Source organism: Myotis brandtii, unplaced genomic scaffold, assembly GCF_000412655.1.
Source record: "Myotis brandtii unplaced genomic scaffold, ASM41265v1 scaffold64, whole genome shotgun sequence".
In the NCBI taxonomy this organism is placed as follows: Eukaryota; Metazoa; Chordata; class Mammalia; order Chiroptera; family Vespertilionidae; genus Myotis; species Myotis brandtii.
In genome coordinates, this window is record NW_005370460.1 from 3354611 (window position 1) to 3373553 (window position 18943).

Consider the following 18943-nt stretch of genomic DNA (forward strand, 5'->3'; position numbering starts at 1 on the left):
CGATTGGCCCTGATCGGGCCGGCCGGCCGGACCCCACCCGTGCACGAATTCGTGCACTGGGCCTCTAGTGACTTTATAAATGAGAATACTGAGGCCCCAGAGAGGAAAGCTATCCATCCAGGGCAGATGGTTTCCACAGCCCACATTTAACTCTGCGTGGCTCAGAAGACATCTGACTGTGTCTATCTGCTGGTGATAGTACAGGGGATTGCCCCAGTTTTTGGTCAAGGCACAAATTACAGTCCTCAACCACATAGGGAATTACGGGCTGGGAAGCACAGAAAGTGCCAGTTTCTGAGTGAGCCAGATTTTTCACTAGCAAGGACTTGCCTCTGTGACCCGCTGTTTAAAAGTACCTCACTGCCCTAGCCGGTTTGGCTCAGTGGATAGAGCGTCGGCCTGTGGACTAAAGGGTTCTGGGTTTGATTCTGGTCAAGGGCACATGCCCAGGTTGCAGGCTTGATCCCCACTGGGGGCATGCAGGAGGCAGCCGGTCAATGATTCTTTCTCATAATTCTTTCTCATAATTGATCTTTCTATCTCTCTCTCCCTCTCACTTCCTCTCTGAAGTAAATAAAAATATTAAAAAATAATAAAATAAAAGTGCCTCACTCTGGGAGACAGTAAGAATGAGAGTCACTCTTGGGAACTGTTTCCCACCCCCACTGACTACACAGCCTTTTCACTTGAAGCTGATGAGTTGAACCAATATGGCAGCGTCCTCCCTACACAGCTTTCATTTTAAACTGTCCTGAACCTGAGGGTCCTTGTTAATCTTCCAGTCTCTGAAGTATACCTGCCCCTCCAGGTGACACTGAGCTCCCTGGGCTCAGTGGGCTCCCTGATGTGTTAGCATATCTCTCCAGTGACTCCCTGAGGCCAGCTGTGCAGACTGCTGTGCACTCCTGAGAGCAGAAGGGCCGCATTCGACTGTCTGAACTGTTGGCAGTGGCCTCCTCTCTGTCATTTATCTGTCCCAGTTGGGCCCCATCTTTCATTATCTTGTAGCACTGGTATCTAGCAGTGCAGGTGGGTTGGCACCCAGCCTAGGTGTGGGGCTTGGTTACAGAGAAACAGGGCAGTGGGTCCCATTCAGATACTCGGGAAGAGAGCAGGGCACAGTGCCTGCAGAACATCTGCGCAGAGGAGGCATGTTCCAAGGGAAGAGAAACTTGCAGAATGACAAGAGCACTGGAGGCAGGCACTGCGCCCTGCACTGCGCCAGATCCGGGGGGACCCCAGCACGGTAACAGCCATGTCAGGACCTACTGTGCCCTGAACACCTTTAACAGGAATAGGACTCCTGCTCCGGGGCACTGTGTGCATTATCTGACTGCAGTTTGAATTCTTTTTGTTTTGTTAATCCTCATCCAAGGATATTTTTCCATTGTTTTTTTGAGAGAGTGGAAGGGAGGGAGAGAGACATAGAGAAACATCAGTGTAAGAGAGAGACATCAATTGGTTGTCTCCCACATGTTCCACACCAGGGCCAGGGATCGAGCCTGCAACTGAGGTACGTGCCCTTGACCAGAATCGAACCCGGGGCCCTTTAGTCCGCAGGCCGAGGCTCTATCCACTGAGCCAGACCAGCTAGGACCAGTTTGAGTTAATGCCAGCCCTGCAAGCTAGGTATTATTATTGTTACAAGAAATCGGAAATTGAGGCACAAAGCCAGCCAGGAAATAAAGGCAGGATTGCATCTGCTTATGGTTTCTCTGCAATAAAATAAAACTGCAAATTCTAGTTGGAGCACCTACTGAAACTGGCTCATGAATCCCTCTCTCTGTTTTCACATGAAATGTGTGGCAGAGTCACTCCCCCATAAGAAATTTATCTTATGGAAAACATGTTTATGAAAATGTACTAGAAGATTCCTAAGAAGTATGCATGAGTTCAGTGCAGGGAGAAGTGGTTTCTAGCTGGGAGGTTTAGGGAAGGCTCTGGAGGGTAGTGGAGGGCAAACCGACCCTTGGCAGCTGGATGCGATTTTAACTCAGTGGTGGGTAATGTATGTTCAGCATGAAGAAATAAGTCAGTGAAAGCTCAGGTGGGAGGAAGAAACCCACCCTGATGGTCTCCAGGTCCTCCAGGTTTCCCACGAGGTCCTGTGACATCCTCCCCGGTATCATTCACTCACCCTCAGAATGAGACCATCCCAGTCCTCCTCAGGGTGGCCATTACACTACCATCGACTTACTAGTATTATTTTTGAAAACTTACCATTGGCTTATTATTATTACTAGAGGCCCGATGCATGAAATTCATGCACTGGCGGGGGGTGGGGTGGGGGGAGAATCCCTCAGCCCGGCCTGCGCCCTCTCACAGTCCAGGAGCCCTCTGGGGATGTCTGACTGCCTGCAGGCCTAAGCAGGCAGTAGGACATCCTTAGTGCTGCTGCGGAGGCAGGAAAGGCTCCCGCCACTACCGCTGCCCTCGCCAGCTGTGAGCCAGCTTTGGCTTAGTGGCGCTCCCCCATTGGAAGTGCACTGGCCATCAGGGGGCAGCTTCTGTGTTGAGCGTCTGCCCCCTAGTGGTCAGTGTGCATCATAGTGACCAGTCATTCTACCATTTGGTCAATTTGCATGTTGGCCTTTTATTACATAGGATTATTATTATTAATGAAGGTAAAAATGACATTACATTTTAAATATAAAATGTTACTTTTCTTGATATTTAATTGTTTTGAAATATTAAAACTTATCCTATCTAATAAAAGACAAATAGGGTAATTAACCGTACCTCCGATACGCTTCCCATTGGCTAATCAGGGCGATAAGCAAATTAACTGCCAACCAAGATGGCGGCCGGCAGCGACGCAGCTGAAGCAAACAGGAGGCTTGCTTGCTCCAGTGATGGAGGAAGCCAAGGTTCCCCGCCTGCTGCAGCCCGGCTCTGAGCTCCGAAAGCAACAGCTCCGAAAGCAAATGTTTCAATTATAGAAGCCAAACAAACCCCAGATACCGGCTTTCAGCAGCGTAAGCCTCAAGCTGGAGCCGGGCCTCAGAGCGGGAGCCGGCTCTCAGCTCCAGTGACAGCCATAGAAGGTAAATAAATCCCAGAATAAAAAAAAAGAAAGAAAAAAAGGAGACGTTGGGGGCTTCAGTCGTCCACCAGCCTGAAAACGGCCCTCAGCCCCTCACCCAGACTGGCCAGGCACCCCAGTGGGGACCCCCACCCTGAAGGGGGTGCGACCAGATGCAAACAGCCATCAGCCCCTCATCCAGGCTGGCCAGGTACCCAAGCGGGACCCCCACCCTGATCCGGGACACCCTTCAGGGCAAACTAGCCGGTCCCCACCCATGCCCCAGGCCTCTATCCTATATAGTAAAAGGGTAATATGCAAACTGACCCTAACAGCAGAAAGACTGGGAATGACTGGTCACTATGACACACACTGACCACCAGGGGGCAGGCGCTCAATGCAGGAGCTGCCCTCTGGTGGTCAGGACGCTCTCACATGGGAAGCTCTGCTCAGCCACAAGCCAGGTTGATGGCTGCCAGTACAGCGGTGGTGGTGGGAGCCTCTCCTGCCTCCTCAGCAGCGCTAAGGATGTCTGACTGCAGTTTAGGTCTGCTCCCCGCTGGCAAGTGGACATCCCCTGAGGGCTGCCGGACTGCCAGAGGGATGTCTGATTGCCATCTTAGGCCCAATCCCCCGGGGAGCAGGCCTAAGCCAGCAAGTGGTCATCCCCCGAGGGGTCCCAGACTGCGAGAGGGCACAGGCTGGGCTGAGGGACGCGCCCGCCCCCCCCTCCCCAGTGCACAAATTTTTGTGCACCGGGCCTCTAGTATTAAATATATTAAAATGCCTAGATATTTTGGATTAATAAATCTCTTAAAACCACCTGTGGTTAACCCCGCATTTCAGCCCTGCACTGCTGTAAGTAGCAGGTTCTCTCTAAAACTGCAGATTTAGCCCTAACCGGTTTGGCTCAGTGGATAGAGCATCAGCCTGCAGACTCAAGGGTCCCAGGTTCCATTCCGGTCAAGGGCATGCACCTTGGTTGCGGGCACATCCCCAGTAGGGGGCCAAATGCCATCAGTCAGACATCCCCCAAGGGCTCCCAGACTGCAAGAGGGCGCAGGCCAGACTGAGGGAACCCCCTGAGTGCATGAATTTCGTGCACCAGGCCTCTAGTTTTAAAATAACTGACTCACCTTTTGATTCATTAACTTTGTGGTGAATGAAATGTAAGCCTTTGTTCACCTGAATCATGATGGATAGAGTGAGGCTCTCCTATCCCATCCCTGGGCACTTTTCATTCAGATGGTTTTCCCCCAGGATAACATTAGGATCCTTCTGGCAACTGAAATGACCAAAGAAATTTATTAAGTCAACCTAATATATATTTATGTCATACATTCCAAAATTATTATTGCCAGAAGTTCCTAGCAGCCAGTGATGTGCTGTCTGTGGAATTTATTAGTGCTGGTGTCAGACATCATTTTCTCCAGGTGAGAGAAGGATCATGAAAGCCCAGGGCGCCTGTGAGCACTCCTGCTTTTCTTCCTGGGAACCAAGGACCTGAGGTCTCCACCCAGCCCTCCTTGTAGGACATTTCCAGATAGAATCGCTACGTTTTCAGGAGATGCCTCAGAAATTCGCTGAGGAACTTCACTGAAGCTCTCATCACAGCAGTGGAGCAGTGGAGATTTCAGGCTCAGAAGGACTGTTTTCCCTCCGAACTTGTGTCTATCCAAGGACTATTTCTAATGTTCTCTTGCTTTTATTATGATCCTGATTTCTACGTTTATTGCATACTACTGTGTGGACTACATTCTGTGCTGGCCAAAGTGCTCTGATAAGCCTGAGGGGTGAAATACCAACACAGAGTTTTCTTGGAGTTCCTCTGAGTGAAGTTAAACAGTGGGTGGTTCCAGAGCTCATGGAGCACTTGTGGGGAGAGCCCTGGGAGCATAGGGGACCACAGGTTACTCTGTTCCTGGTGGGCTGGCAGATGTCAGCACGGGGTGTGGCCTCTCCGAGATTCTCAGCACTGCCTGCCTGCCCATTGGTGTATGTGGGATTTTTTTTAGGTGTTCGGGGGCAGAAGCTATAATTATTAAATATATGAGAATACTGGGTGGCATTTGCATTGATATACTTTTGATAAATGAATGAGTGAGCATTTGATCCTTTCACCAAGAGATAACCCAAGCACACATTTAGAATTTTTAAGATAGTACCCACTTCATTTTTAAAGGCCACCTTACACACAGAGTGAGATTGTCTGTACTCCCCCCCCCCCCCCCCCCACTTAAGATGGCAGCTTTGGCAGCTTTTTCTGTGATATTTTTCTGAAAAGTATAAAAGAATTTTCCAACCATGTTATACTTTACCTCTTGCTTGACATACAAATACTGGACTTCATTAATCTCTCAGGTCCACTGTATAGATCCTGGCTTAGAACCGTGGCAGTGGAAGCTAGAGGACATGTTTAAAGAGCATGGAGGGGTGACTGAGGGGGAGGGGGAGGAAAGAAAGAGGAAAGGGAGTGATGTAAAATGAATCCCTGCCTTTTCCTCTGGACCAGGCAGGAGGTAGCGCCTGCAGTCTGTTCTCTGAGTAGGGATTGCCTGAGTGGGAGGAGATTCGCCAAGGAAGTGGTGCTTGCAGGTGAAGAAATGATCAATTGGAGGTAGAGGTGTTCCCGAGGAAAGACGTCTGGGCTGTGTCGGAGGTTGTGGTGGTCTTCTGTGGAGGTAGGCTGCTGGGAAGAGCAGAGTAAGCACCAAGGACAGAGCTCTTCTGCAAGGTTGCAGGGCCCAGCACAGGAGCCCTGCAGTGCCTGCAATGACCAGTAGGAGGCCACAAAATTCAGTCACACCCACCAAACTGCTAATGCTCAGTAGCCACCTGTGGTTAGTGGCTTCCATATTGGTTAGCACCTCCATAAAACATTCCATCATCACAGAAATTTCCATTGGACAGTGCTGAGGTAGACCAAGAAAGGGTACCACAGAGATCAGGGTGAAGCCAGCAGTGAGTTCATGGCCTTAGTATTCAGGGTATTCAGGTCTGCAGAGAAGTCAGGGCACAGAAGCTTAAAATGTGACTGGTGGGGTTTAGAGTTAGTAGTTATGGGGACCTTTGAAAGGGTTAGGTAAGTGGTAGGGAAAGAAATTGCTGTGGATAGAGAAGTAAGTGGTGGAGGGAGGGGCATGACAAACTCAGGTGACTCTTATAAGGGAGGCTGCATAGCATAGTGGCTGAGAACTATGTTTTATATAGTTCTAGAATTTTTCACACACCAAACCACTTAAGTTCTGAGCCTGGTTCTTTCACTTGGCAGCTGTGTACTTTGGGCAGATTATTTCTTCCTGTGCCACAGTTTTCATAGTTGTAAGAGAGAAATAAATAATAATGATCCATTGCATAGAATTGACGTGTTCATGTAAGCGAGTAGGTGCTCAGTCAATGCTTAGTCATAGCACTTATTAGTATTAGCATTAGGAAGTGGAGGATAAAATCCTATATAATAAAAGGCTAATATGCAAATAGACCGAACGGCGGAACAACCGAACAACCAATCGCTGTGATGTGCCCTGACCACCAGGGGACGCGCGTGGATCATGGTGGGTGTCGGCCGTGGTGGGATGGTGGAGCAGGTGAGTGGGGACGCCAGACCAAGGCGGGGTGCCAGTCACTGTCATCGGGGTGAGCCTCTGATGGTTACTGAAAATTCTTTGCTCCCACGTGCCGCGGTCCCACCTGGTGCTCACACCTGCTGCCGGCATCAGCCCTGCTCGCACCCACTGCTGGCGCTGGAGCCACCGCTCGCACCTGCTGCCGGTGCCTGGCACCCAACACCGGCCCCGATCGCTTGGTGCCGTCAGCAGGTCTGAGTGGCAGTTGCCAGCCCCAATTGTCCTTCAGGGGTTCTCCACCTCCCCCTGCTCCTGAGGGGCAATTGGGGCCAGCAGCCGCCGCTCGCACCCTCTGCTGGCGCCAGTCCCAATTGCTCCACGCTGTCAGCAGGTGCAAGCGGGGCCAGCGCTGTCAGCACATGGGAGTGGCAGTGGTGGGAGCAGATCTGCTGCCAGACGGGACCAGGGGCCGCGGCGGGAGAGGCCAGGCGGGGGCACGGAGGATGGGTCAAGACCCGCCCCTGTGCCCATCTCAGCCTTGCGGCTCACAGTTCCTTTCAAGGTGCATGAATTTGTGCACTGGGTCCCTAGTATTAAATAAAGGGAAGGTGAGAGTGGGAGAGGAGTGGTAAAGAAAGGACTGATGATTCAGGAATCAGTTCCCAAGGAGAAAGGGGTGTTGCATTTCAGAGCACTGGTAGGTGGAAGGCAGAGGAATGGGAGAGTGAAGAGGCTAAAGATAGAGATAATGGATACAGATAAGTCAGCTTCCAGGTAGAAGAATGTACTCTAAGCAGGGTTAGGGACAAAGGCAATTAGGGGTGACCCTGTAGTGTTAGGAAAATGAAATCAGGAAATGCAGTTGGGACATCTGGGAGTAGAGAGTTCATCCAACCAATAAACAGTACAAGCAGGATTGGTAGCAAAGGGTCATAGTGCAAGCTAGGAACCCTGACACCAGGGAAAATCAGAGGATTAGGAGTTTTATTGCAGCTTTTCAGGAACTTGTTTGTGTTTCTGAAGAAGGCAGGAAACAGCCACCATTTAACTGGCTCATATCCTAAAGGTAAACATGAGGAAGGAGCATTTGACTAGTTGAGAGGGGGCAGAAGAACGACCCAGCAGAGTAAATGTTTGGTAAAAAAATTTTTACCAACGAAAATGTTCTTAAGATGTTAGAAATTTTAGAATAAGGACTTTCTGTGCTTTTCTTGGTCCTCGAAATACTCCCTTTATGGGGCATGTTTAAGTGATTTGAAAAAGACTTGGTCACAATATTCATTTTTTCTACAGTTGAGAATCTCTCTATAAAAGGCTAATATGCAAAGTGTCCCCACGGGAGTTCGACCGGGAGACCAAGAGTTCTGTTGCTTGCTATGATGTGAGCTGACCACCAGGGGGTGGCACGGAATGAAGGAAGGCCCCAGCCGGCAGCTGGGGAAGGGAGGCCCTGGCCAGCAGCCAGAAGGCCCCAATTGGCCCTGATTGCCGGCCAGGCCTAGGGACCCTACCCGTGCACAAATTTTGTGCACTGGGCTTCTAGTAAAGTTAATAAAAATCTGTTTTAATAGTACCTCACATCCAGCTAGACTTAAATAATTCAGCAAGCATTAACCGCTCATAGGACATGTCAGGCTCACTGATGGGGCAGTTGCCCACAGGGAGCTTACACCAACATTAGAAGCATCCCATTACTGAGGAGTGTGCAGTAGAACAGCGGTGGAAAGTGTTAGCAGATAGTAATAGTCATCCATCTTGCAGACAATCCATAGCATCACTTTGGTTACACTTCCTGCTTTTGTAGGAACGTGGAACTTTTAAAGTGATTCTCCTTCTGGATCTCCATTATCCTAGACTTCTATTTTATGATGACTCGCTTACCGCACATGTGCATACATACGCACACACACACAAAATGAACAGAGGCCAAGTTTTCCTTAAACATATTTTTAGCTGTTATTTATGTTAGTTATGCTCCATGGTTGCTTGACTTTTTGTGAACTTCATGTAGAATTTGTGCTTGCTTATCAAGGTGACATAGTGACAGGCACAGGGATATTGTCATTATTTCCTTTACAGCATCTGAAATTTAGTCTATTGGTGCCGGAAGCCAATTCCAGCATGACAGCAGGGCTGAATCTGGGAATGGCTGATGGCATTTCCCCAAACCTGAATAGGATACATTAAATTGTTTGTTTGCTGCCAGACAGCTCGGGGCATCTTAATCTACATGTTATTGCCTCCTACTGGCCAAACACCTGAACAGCCGTAGGCTAATTCTCCCCAATCTGACAGTGGACTCTGTATAGGAAACCCTGACCCTTTGAAGTGTATGTCTCTGCCTCGCCTCAGGACAATTTGTGTTAATAAAAAACATGGGGTCCTGAGATGAGGAGATCTTAGTTTCCTTTAAACTAGGTTCCTCTGACCCCCAAATGCCTTTCAAAATTATATTTTGTCTCTGGACTATTTAATCTACACACAGCCCCTTCTCCAGATTTCCTCAACCCTTCTTAATGCTGGAACAAGAACCCCGGCATATTGGTAAATTTTACTTTGACTGACTTAAATTTACTGACAAATAGAAATCTGTAAAAAAAAAAAAATAGTGTATGTACTTTTCTTTATTACATAGGTTTAATTGAAGTAGGAGTATATGATTTCTATTACTGACGAAAATGTAGTAAAGTATTATTCAAAATATACCTTCTGAATGATGAAAATTACCTTTCACAAACAACATGTTCGAGACTCTCTAGGGCTCTCATTCAGGAAGTGTGATTTTTATTTTCACACATGGTTCCCCCAGGGGTCATCGCGTGTGACTTGGCTAATAGCAGGGGGTAAGTGGCCAGAGAGACTGGCAGGGCTGGCTGCTGCGGGCAGGAAAGTTATGCTGGCAGATTCGTCCTGGGCCTGCAGGTTCCTTGTATTTTTTTTTTAATGCACATAACATAAAATTAACCATTTAAAGTAAACATTTCATTTGGTACATTCATGGTGTTGTGAAATGTTTTCTATAGTTCTAAAATTTTTCATCACCCCAAAGGAAACCTTGTAGCCAGTAGTCAGTTGCTGTCCATGTTCCCTTCCCAGCCCCTGGCAACCACCATCTGTGTTGTTCCCATGGATTTACCTGTGCTAGATATTTCAGATCAGTGGAGCCATACATATGTGACATTTTGTGCCTGGCTTCCTTCACTTTAGTACCATGTTTTGGGTTTGTCCATGTTGTAGCATGTGTCAGTACTTTATATTACTTTCTATGGCTGAATACTATTCCATAGTATGTATATACCACAATTTATTTACCCAGTCATCTGTCAGTGGACATTTGGGTTGTTTCCACTTTTGGATTATTGTGACTATGAATAGAGCTGCTATGAATATTCATAGCCAAGGATTTGAGTACCTGTTTTCAGCTCTTTGGAGTGTCTTCCTAGCAATGGGATTGATGGGTCTTGTAATAACTTTGAAGAGCCACCAAACTCCTTTTCACAGCAGCGGAACCATTTTTTGTTTACAAACCCGTGCACGAGGGTTCCAGTTTCTCCATGCCCTTTCAGCACTTGTTATTTCCCTTGTTTTCTGGTGGCATCCTAATGGGTTGAATAATATCTACCTTTAAAGTAGCAACCCTGTCCTCATTTTCCCTCAGGAAGTAAGATCAGAACGGACCCTCCCTCTTCTCCATCAGTGCTGTGGTGCTGCCCCCGGTCGTGATCGTGATCGGAATGCCTTGTAGTGAGATGAGCAGTGGGTGGTAAGAGCGTGTCCATCTGAACCGTTAGGCTTCCATTTCCCTCGCCTGAGTGGCTCAGGCCTCCCTCTGCAACCCCTGCCACCTTTGTACTCTGTCTCCCCCCTCCTGGCCCTGTGGGCACTCTCAAAACACTGCCCACCTTCCTCCTAGGACATGAATCCGGCCTTGCTGTGCTTGAGGTTGGTGATGGTGCCTTCCTTGTTCTTGTCTGTTCCACCTCCTCTGTCTTTCCTAGATGAATTTTTTATAGACTTAATAAATCCATGTTATAGTGATTTATTTCTTGTCTGTCGTTCACACATAACTGAGTAGCTTGTGGTATGGGAACATGACTTGTTTATCTTTGTAACCCTAGGACCTGATATGACAGGTAGTTAGTTTGGAATCTGGTACAGATGCTTGACCCTCCCTCCCCCCATCTCTAGTTAATTCCATTTCATCCTCGTTAGATTCAAGTGAGAGGTCACCTTCAGGAAGTTTCCCCTGGCATTGCCTTCTCTTCCCCATAACGTCCCCTTTCTGTGTTGTGGTCATGCCCTACATGGGTCTGTTGTCCCACTTTCCATGTTGTGTGTATCTTTATAAGACCGTAACCAGCCATTGCTTGCGTACCCCACCAGACTCCCTGTCCCCTTTCCTCATTGTCCATACATTTCTTCCATCTAATGTTCAGTGTTTTCCGTTTGTTGGCTATTTCCCCTCACTAGGATGTAAGCTCTGTGAAGACGTGGTTTCTGCCTCCTCTTCTCTGTCATGTCTCTTGCATGTAGAACAGAGCCTGCCACATAGTAGACGCTCAGTGAGTATTTCCTTAATGCATGAATGGCCAGGTCCAGGTCGGAGGACTCCTGAGAGCAGGGCCTGTGAGGCCCTCCTCTTCACAGCCGTGGCACCACACGCCAGAGCTCCGCACACGTGTGAGTGTAGTGCTTATTCCCACAGCAGAACCTTTTCCTACATTATATATGCTGATTCTCTTTTTGTTGTTTATACCCAAATAATTATATAAAAATAGAAAATGCACATAAGCAAAAAGAATTGTCTAACTGCAAATAATACATGCTTCAGTCATAAGTTTTGTGTCTAGGGAATAACGGGTTTATCAAAAGCTATTTCCTGTAAAGGTAAAAGCATCCATTCACAAGGAGAAATTTCTTTTGAATTGTAAAGATGGCCAATCCTATTAAGAAGTTAATGAGCCGCCGAAACCGGTTTGGCTCAGTGGATAGAGCGTCGGCCTGTGGACTGAAAGGTCCCAGGTTCGATTCCGGTCAAGGGCATGTACCTGGGTTGCGGGCACATCCCCTGTAGGAGATGTGCAGGAGGCAGCTGATCGATGTTTCTCTCTCATCGATGTTTCTGGCTCTCTATCTCTCTCCCTTCCTCTCTGTGAAAAATCAATAAAATATATTTAAAAAAAAAAAAAAGAAGTTAATGAGCCTGGCTGGTATAGTTTAGTGGTTGAGCGTCAACCCATGAAGCAGGAGGTCACGGTTCGATTCCCAGTCAGGGCATCAGGGCACATGCCCAGGTTTCAGGCTCATTTCCCAGTAGGGGGCATGCAGGAGGCAGCCAATCAATGATTCTCATCATTGATGTTTCTATCTCTCTCTCCCTCTCCCTTCCTCTCTGAAATCAATAAAATATATATGTATTTTTTTAGTTAATGATTTAGGAAAGAGTTAAATAATCCTACAGCCATATATCGAATTTGTCATTGTTGGGGTAGATTGAAAATTACAAAGGTAGTATAGAGTCTCAGGTGTGCTGGATTCTTACAGAGGTTGGAGGTCACATGCTGCAAGTTCCCAGTTTAATTAGCAGGTGATACTCAATGTCATTGAAAGCAAGGTAGCCTCCGAAGCACCTTGCCCTTCTATATATTCAGGGTATAGGTCTCCATTCAGAATAAATCATCTTTGATCCTCTATTAAAACAGAATATTTACAGATATTTTCCATTAAACCCAGTTCTCTGCAACCAGCTTCTTTGCTCTGAAATAACTGTTTGGTGGTGTGGGTGATTCTGATACTCAGTGTGAGACCCACTGTAACAAACAAGTTCATTTCCCTGCTTTTAGCAAAAGAGTCTGAGGCCACTTAGAAAATGATTGTTTTCCTTTTTTTTTTTAAGATATAGCTAGATCCTAAAGAGATTACTAAAATATAATATCACTTTAAGTTTTCATTTCTGGCCTTTAATCTTCCTCAAATTTTCTATTTTCTTTCTGATATGATATGAATTGATCTCATTTCACTTTCCTCCCAAATGAATGCCTTGTTTTCCATTGCTTCGCACGAGTCTGACCTGCAGGGCCTCCTCACCATGTTTTCCGTGTCCTGATGTGTGTGGCTGTGTCTGACTCTATCTGATCCATTTGTTTACCCGTACTAGTCCCACATGGCCCTAACTGGCACTGCTCAGTGACCAGTCTTCCTGTCTTGATACACACCTTTCACCCTGAGAAAGAGAAGAAAAAACGAGAAAGAAAATAACTTGTTGAAATGAAATTGCTTTGAGATGAAATAACTTGTTTGACATGAAATTGCTTTGAATCCATTGATAAGTTTGGGAAGAACTTATATCTTTACCCTGTTGATTCTTATAATAAACTAGAGGCCCGGTGCACGAATTCGTGCACCAGTGGGGTCCCTCAGCCTAGCCTGCGGGATCGGGCCGAAACCAGCTCTTTGACATCCCCCAAGGGGTCCCGGATTTCGAGAGGGCACAGGCCAGGCTGAGGGACTCCACTGGTGCACGATCGAGGCCGGGGAGGGACACGGGAGGTTGGCCAGCCGGGGAGGGACCGCGGGAGGACTCCAGGGCATGTCTGGCCCATCTCGCTCAGTCCCGATCAACCCCAGCAGCAAGCTAACCTACCGGTCAGAGTGTCTGCCCCCTGGTGGTCAGTGCACATTATAGTGAGCAGTTGAGTGGCCTTAGCATATCATTAGCACATTACTCTTTGATTGGTTGAATGGATGACTGGACAACCAGACACTTAGCATATTAGACTTTTTTTTTAAATATATTTTATTGATCTTTTTACAGAGAGGAAGGGAGAGGGAGAGGAATAGCGAGTTAGAAACATCGATGAGAGAGAAACATTGATTCAGCTGCCTCTTGCATGCCCCCTACTGGGGATGTGCCTGCAACCCAGGCACATGCCCTTGACTGGAATCGAACCCGGGACCCCTGAGTCCGCAGGCCGATGCTCCATCTGCTGAGTCAAACCAGCCAGGGCTAGACTTTTATTATATAGGACTAGAGGCCTGGTGCACCGGTGGGGTCTCTCGGCCTGGCCTGCGGGGATCAGTGGACCTCTGTGCTGCTGCAGCCCTGCCTTAACTACCAGCTCATTGGGCTTCAGCCTGCTGTCTGCATCGATCCCGCACAGCATGAAGTAGTGTGTGAAGCGGCAGGCGGCCAGGGAGGAGCCTGAGCCCAGGCTGGGCACTGCTCCACTCCGGCTCATCCTGGCCCCGCTGCGCCTGCCGCCACTGCTCAGGCTTGCGCTGCTGCAGCTGTACTCGCCAGCGGTGAGTCCAGCATCTGGTGCCCATCTGTCAGCTGAGCGGTGCTCCTGCTGTGGGGGCGCACTGACCACTAGGGGGCAGCTCCTGCATTGAGCGTCTGCCCCCTGGTGGTCAGTGCGCATTATAGCTACTGGCCAATTGTCTAGTTGTCTGGTCACTTAGGCTTTTATATATATAGACTAGTAAGCCCTGCGCCCGAATCCATGTGCCAGTAGGTCGCTGCTACCCTCCTGTAGCTCTCCGCCCACTGCCCTGCCCTCCTGTAGCTCTCCGCCCACTGCCCCACCATCCTGTAGCTCTTTACCACTTGTAGATTGGTCGTGATGTTACAACATAACGGATGATTAGCATCCTCTCTTATTATATAGGACTAGACGCCCGGTGCACAAAAATTTGTGCACTCGGGGGGGACTGCCCTGCCCCCTCCTGTAGCTCTCCGCAGCCCACTTATACCTCGCTGGCCCACCCTCCTGCTGATCCGTGATCTGGCTGTGACGCGCTTGGTCATTACGCTTCAGGGTGTAACGGCTAATTAGCATATTCCTCTCATTATATAGGATGAGCATTTATTTATGTTTTCTTTATTATTTTTAAGTAAAATTTTACAATTTTTTGCTCATAGGACTTGCTATAGTTTGATTTTAAATAAATTTTGTGTGCTGTAACCTGTTAAACTCTCTTATTCTAATAATAGATCATTAGATTCCTTAGTATATTTATATACAAACATAATCAAATCATCTGAGAAGAAAGCTTTGTTTCTTTTTTCCAAATTCTGTGTTTTCATGCCTTGCTTTGCTGGCTAAGCTTTCCAGGAGTGGGTGCCCTTCTCTTAAAGGGAGTGCTTGTTGCTCCTTATCCAATTAAGGGAGTTTCTTTCTATTCCTGTGCCTGGAAGTTTTATCACAAGTGGGTATTGAATTTTATCTGAGGGTTTTCCTTTAAGATAATGGTAAATCATATTAATTGATTTTTTTTTAACTCCAAACCAATCTTACATTCCTGGAATAAGTCCATCTTAGTTATAATATTTTATCTTGCTAGATTATTTTTGCTATTGTTATTTAGGCTATTTCCATATATATATTTATGAGTAAATCTGGCTTGTGTTTTTTTTTTATTTTTCATACTGTCTTTGTCAAATTTTGGTATCAAGGTTTTCCTGGCCTTATAAAATGAATTAGGAAGTGTTCCCCTACCCTCAACTCTGGAAAAGCTGTACAGATTGGAATTACTTTGCCTTAGATTTTTGGAAGCAAACAGAGGAAAATTGTCTAGGCTTTTCATTTGGGGTGAAGGGTGGGGGATTTTACTTATTAATATAATTTCTTCAAAAATGTGGCCTCTATGGATTTTCTATTTGTGTTTTAGTCAGTCTTGATATGTTCTCTTTTCTAGAGTTAATCTGTTTCTATGTTTTTATGTTATTGGCATGGATTTTATTGGTTCATCTTGTTAGTATCTGTGGCATTTTTCAGTGATGCCCTTTGTGTTAGCCTTAAAATACTTGCTCCGCCTCTTACTTTCTTGTTCCATTGTAAGAGAAGTTTGTAAGTTATGTGATTTTTTCGAAAGAACCGAGTTGGTGTTTCTATAACACGGTGGGCAAAAATAGGTTTAAGTTGTGTGTACATGAAACACAGTTTATTCTTGTATTATTATTTATTAACTAGAGGCCTGGTGCACGAAATTCATGCATGGGTAGGGTCTCTAGGCCTGGCCAGCGATCAGGGCCGATTGGAGCATTCTGGCTGCCAGCCGGAGCCTTCCTTCCCCCAGCTGCCAGCTGCCAGCCGGGGCCTTCCTTCGTTCTGTGCCGCCCCCTGGTGGTCAGCACATGTCATAGCGAGTGGTCGAACTCCTGGTCCATCGAACTCCCGAGGGGACAATTTGCATGTTAGCCTTTTATTATATAGGATTACTGTATTTTTTATTACAACCATAAACCTCCTTTTTTGCACCCCTGGATGTGTTTTGTTGCTGTTTCACTGGTTTTTGGTTTTAACTTTATTATTGCTTCTCCTCTGTTCTCTTTGGATTAATTTCTCTCTTAGCACTTCCTTCTCTTTGCTGCACATCGGACAGTATTAAACTACCCCGTCCCGTAGCTCTCTCTTCACTGGCTTCTGAAGCACACTAGTCTTGAGAGGTCTTTCTACTTTCTTAGCTGCCCCCTTTCTGGCTCTCTTTGACTTTTCATCTCCTCATGTTGGTACCCTCCTGTCTTCAACCCTCTTTTCTCTATATTCATTCTTCTCTGATAGACATTTTTACTCTCCTGATTTTAGCTATCACTTCTCTGTAAGTGATTAACAGAATCAGGGAACACATTCCATGTCCTGGCTCTTCTACACACTAGCGACGTGTTGAGCAATCCACTGAATATTTCTTACACTGTTTCTTCACCAATAAGACAAAGAGGTTGGACACAAGATCTCTGCAGTTCACCTTGTAATGCCATTCCAGGAACAGCCTTACAGAAGTGTGAGCTCGGCCTATCATCTGAAACTGCCTTCTGGATCACTTTTCTTCCCTGTTTGGTCAGGATTTCTGAGTTCTCTCTCTCTGAGGTTAACCTTCCTTTCTGCAAATTCACCTTCTCCTCTGTCCATTCCCCTGGTTTTTTACTTGGATGTTCCCAGTTTTCCAGGCACATGTTTGGTGCTGGCTCCCAACACTCTGTCTACCCATATTGTCCTCATACTCAAGACTGATCAGGGTGTGTGTGTGTGTGTGTGTGTGTGTGTGTGTGTGTGTGTGTTGTGTTCCCTCTCTCCTTTTAGCTGAGTTTAAGTCTCTATGTTTTATAAGAATGATTTCTACATCATGTCTACTTTCTTCTGTCGCTCATCATCTTATTAAAAAACATCTGCCTTTGCATCTTACATCTCTGTTTATTGGAATTGTGGAATGTTCTTTTTACCTTACTAGCTTTGGGTATCCTACCTTTATGCCATGTCCCAGTGGCAGAGCCAGAGCACCTAAATAGTATTACCCGTAGGTCCTTGTAGGAGGATCTATACCAGGGATACCAGAAATCAATCAGTCTTGTGTTAGTTAGTGCTGTCTGACTTATAAGGGGCTTGTTACCATTTTTGTGGGAACTTGGAAGTGGAACCAGTGTTCAGATCTCTTGTGGTCCCATGAGAGTGGAGCACTTGGTTCTGGCAGACTTCCAAAACTGGTGATGTGTCCATTCCTAGTTCTTGTCTCTGCTTGTCAAAATCTTACCTTCCTTCAGCCTTCTTGATTTATTCCTAGCATGTTTTCTGTAATTCTGTACACTCTTAAAAAATTTGTTAAATATGTTTTTATTAATTTTAGAGACAGAGGGAGATGGAGAGAAACATCGATGAGAAACATCAACATTAATCTGCTGCCTCCTGCACACTCCCTGCTGGGGATTGAGCCAGCAACTTGGCATATGCCCTGACCAGGAATTGAACGACCTCTTAGTGCATGGGTCAATCAATGCTCAACCACTGAGTCACACCAGACAGGCCTCTCTGAAAATCTAAACCTAGTAATGATTTTGTGCATAGAGATAGAAACAGCAGCGTTTCAACTTTAAGAGAGTGAAACTTCTATAGTGTGTGGCTTCCAAAAGTGACCCCAATCACTTTACATTTTACTTCATACTAGTCCATCATTATTTGACACAAGCAGGTATCTTGTATTCATTAACTTCATAGATCTAGATAGTTCTATAGTATCCTATGTATGGGAAAAAAACATAAAAGAACAATCACTGAGATTTTAAGGAGGTGCAATGTATATACACATCTATCTATCTATATATAAAAGCCTAAGTGACCGTTACAATGGAACGACCAGAACAACCAGAATGACTGGTTGACCAGTTGCTATGATGTGCACTGACCACCAGGGGGCAGAAGCTCAATGCAGGAGCTGCCCCCTGGTGGTCAGTGCACTTCCACAGGGGGAGTGCCGCTCAGCCAGAAGCCGGGCTCACGGCTGGCGAGCACAGCTGCAGCAGTGGGAGCCTCTCCCAACTCTGTGGCAGCACTACTGAGCGGCAGCAACAGGCGCAATGGGCCAGGATGAGCGCAAGCGGTGCCCCGCCCTGGTTCTGGCTCCTCCCTGGTTCTGGTTCTTCCTATATGGCGCACTGCTATATCCCCAAGGGGTCCCAGATTGCAAGAGGGCGCAGGCCAGGCTGAGGGACACACCCCCTTCCAGTGCACGAATTTCGTGCACCAGGCCTCTAGTTTCTTTTATAATTATCTCAAGGAAAAGTGATACATTTCCTAGGAATTAGGACACATAATGGCAGAAATTACACCTTTTAGAAATACTGCTTTACTCTCCTAACTGCTGTGCTCTATGTACACAGAGAGATGAGGGCAAGGAGATGGGTACTCCAGTGGTGGGAAGTGGAAGGGCAATACTCGATCATGTGTCTGTATGGTTCTCGCAGGTTCCTGCAGTCTGTTTTATTTTATTCAGTGTAAAGTATTCTGATGTTTTCTAACTAATAGCTGGATATGGTAACTTGAAAACAATGTCTTAGATACCTTAGATGTATTTCTGGTTATTAGGGTGGTATGTCTTTCCACAAGTTAGTCCTATTCTAACATCAGATTCTAACATTTGTAAAATTATAATAATCGCAGAGCCCTTGCTAATCCTATCTAATAAAAGAGAAACATGGTAATTAGCCGTACATCTGCTACCCTTCCCATTGGCTAATCAGGGCGATATGCAAATTAACTGCCAGCCAAGATGGTGGCCAGCAGCCATGCACTGAAGCGAACAGGGAGGCTTACTTGCTCCAGTGACTGTGGACTCCAACGTTCCCCGCCTGACTTGCCGGCCTCTCAGCTGCAACTCTAAGCAACTATGTTGCAATATAGAAACTAAACAAAACCCCAGAAACCTGCTTTAGTCAGCCGGGCTTCAGCCAGCCGGACTGCAACATTGTATCAAATACAGAAGGTAAACAAAGGCCAGAAACCAGCTTTCAGCAGCCGAGGCCTCAGAGCTAAAGCTGGCCCAGAATTAAAAAAAAAAGAAAAAAAGGAGCAGTTGGGAGCTT

The 18943-nt window shown here is 46.6% G+C and overlaps 1 protein-coding gene and 1 long non-coding RNA gene across 4 annotated transcripts in view; one reads left to right on the forward strand and one right to left on the reverse strand.

The window, feature by feature from the left end:
- POU2F1 (POU class 2 homeobox 1) overlaps positions 1–18943 on the forward strand; it is a 131200-nt gene that overhangs the window by 67038 nt on the left and 45219 nt on the right. The window lies entirely within an intron of this gene.
- Positions 7834–18943, reverse strand: part of LOC106723766 — a 14971-nt gene continuing 3861 nt past the window's right edge. The window contains exons 2-3 of the long non-coding RNA XR_001359482.1: positions 10226–10231; positions 7834–7889 (exon numbers count right to left, since the gene is read on the reverse strand). This is a non-coding gene — a long non-coding RNA (uncharacterized LOC106723766). The remainder of the gene's footprint in view (positions 7890–10225; positions 10232–18943) is intronic.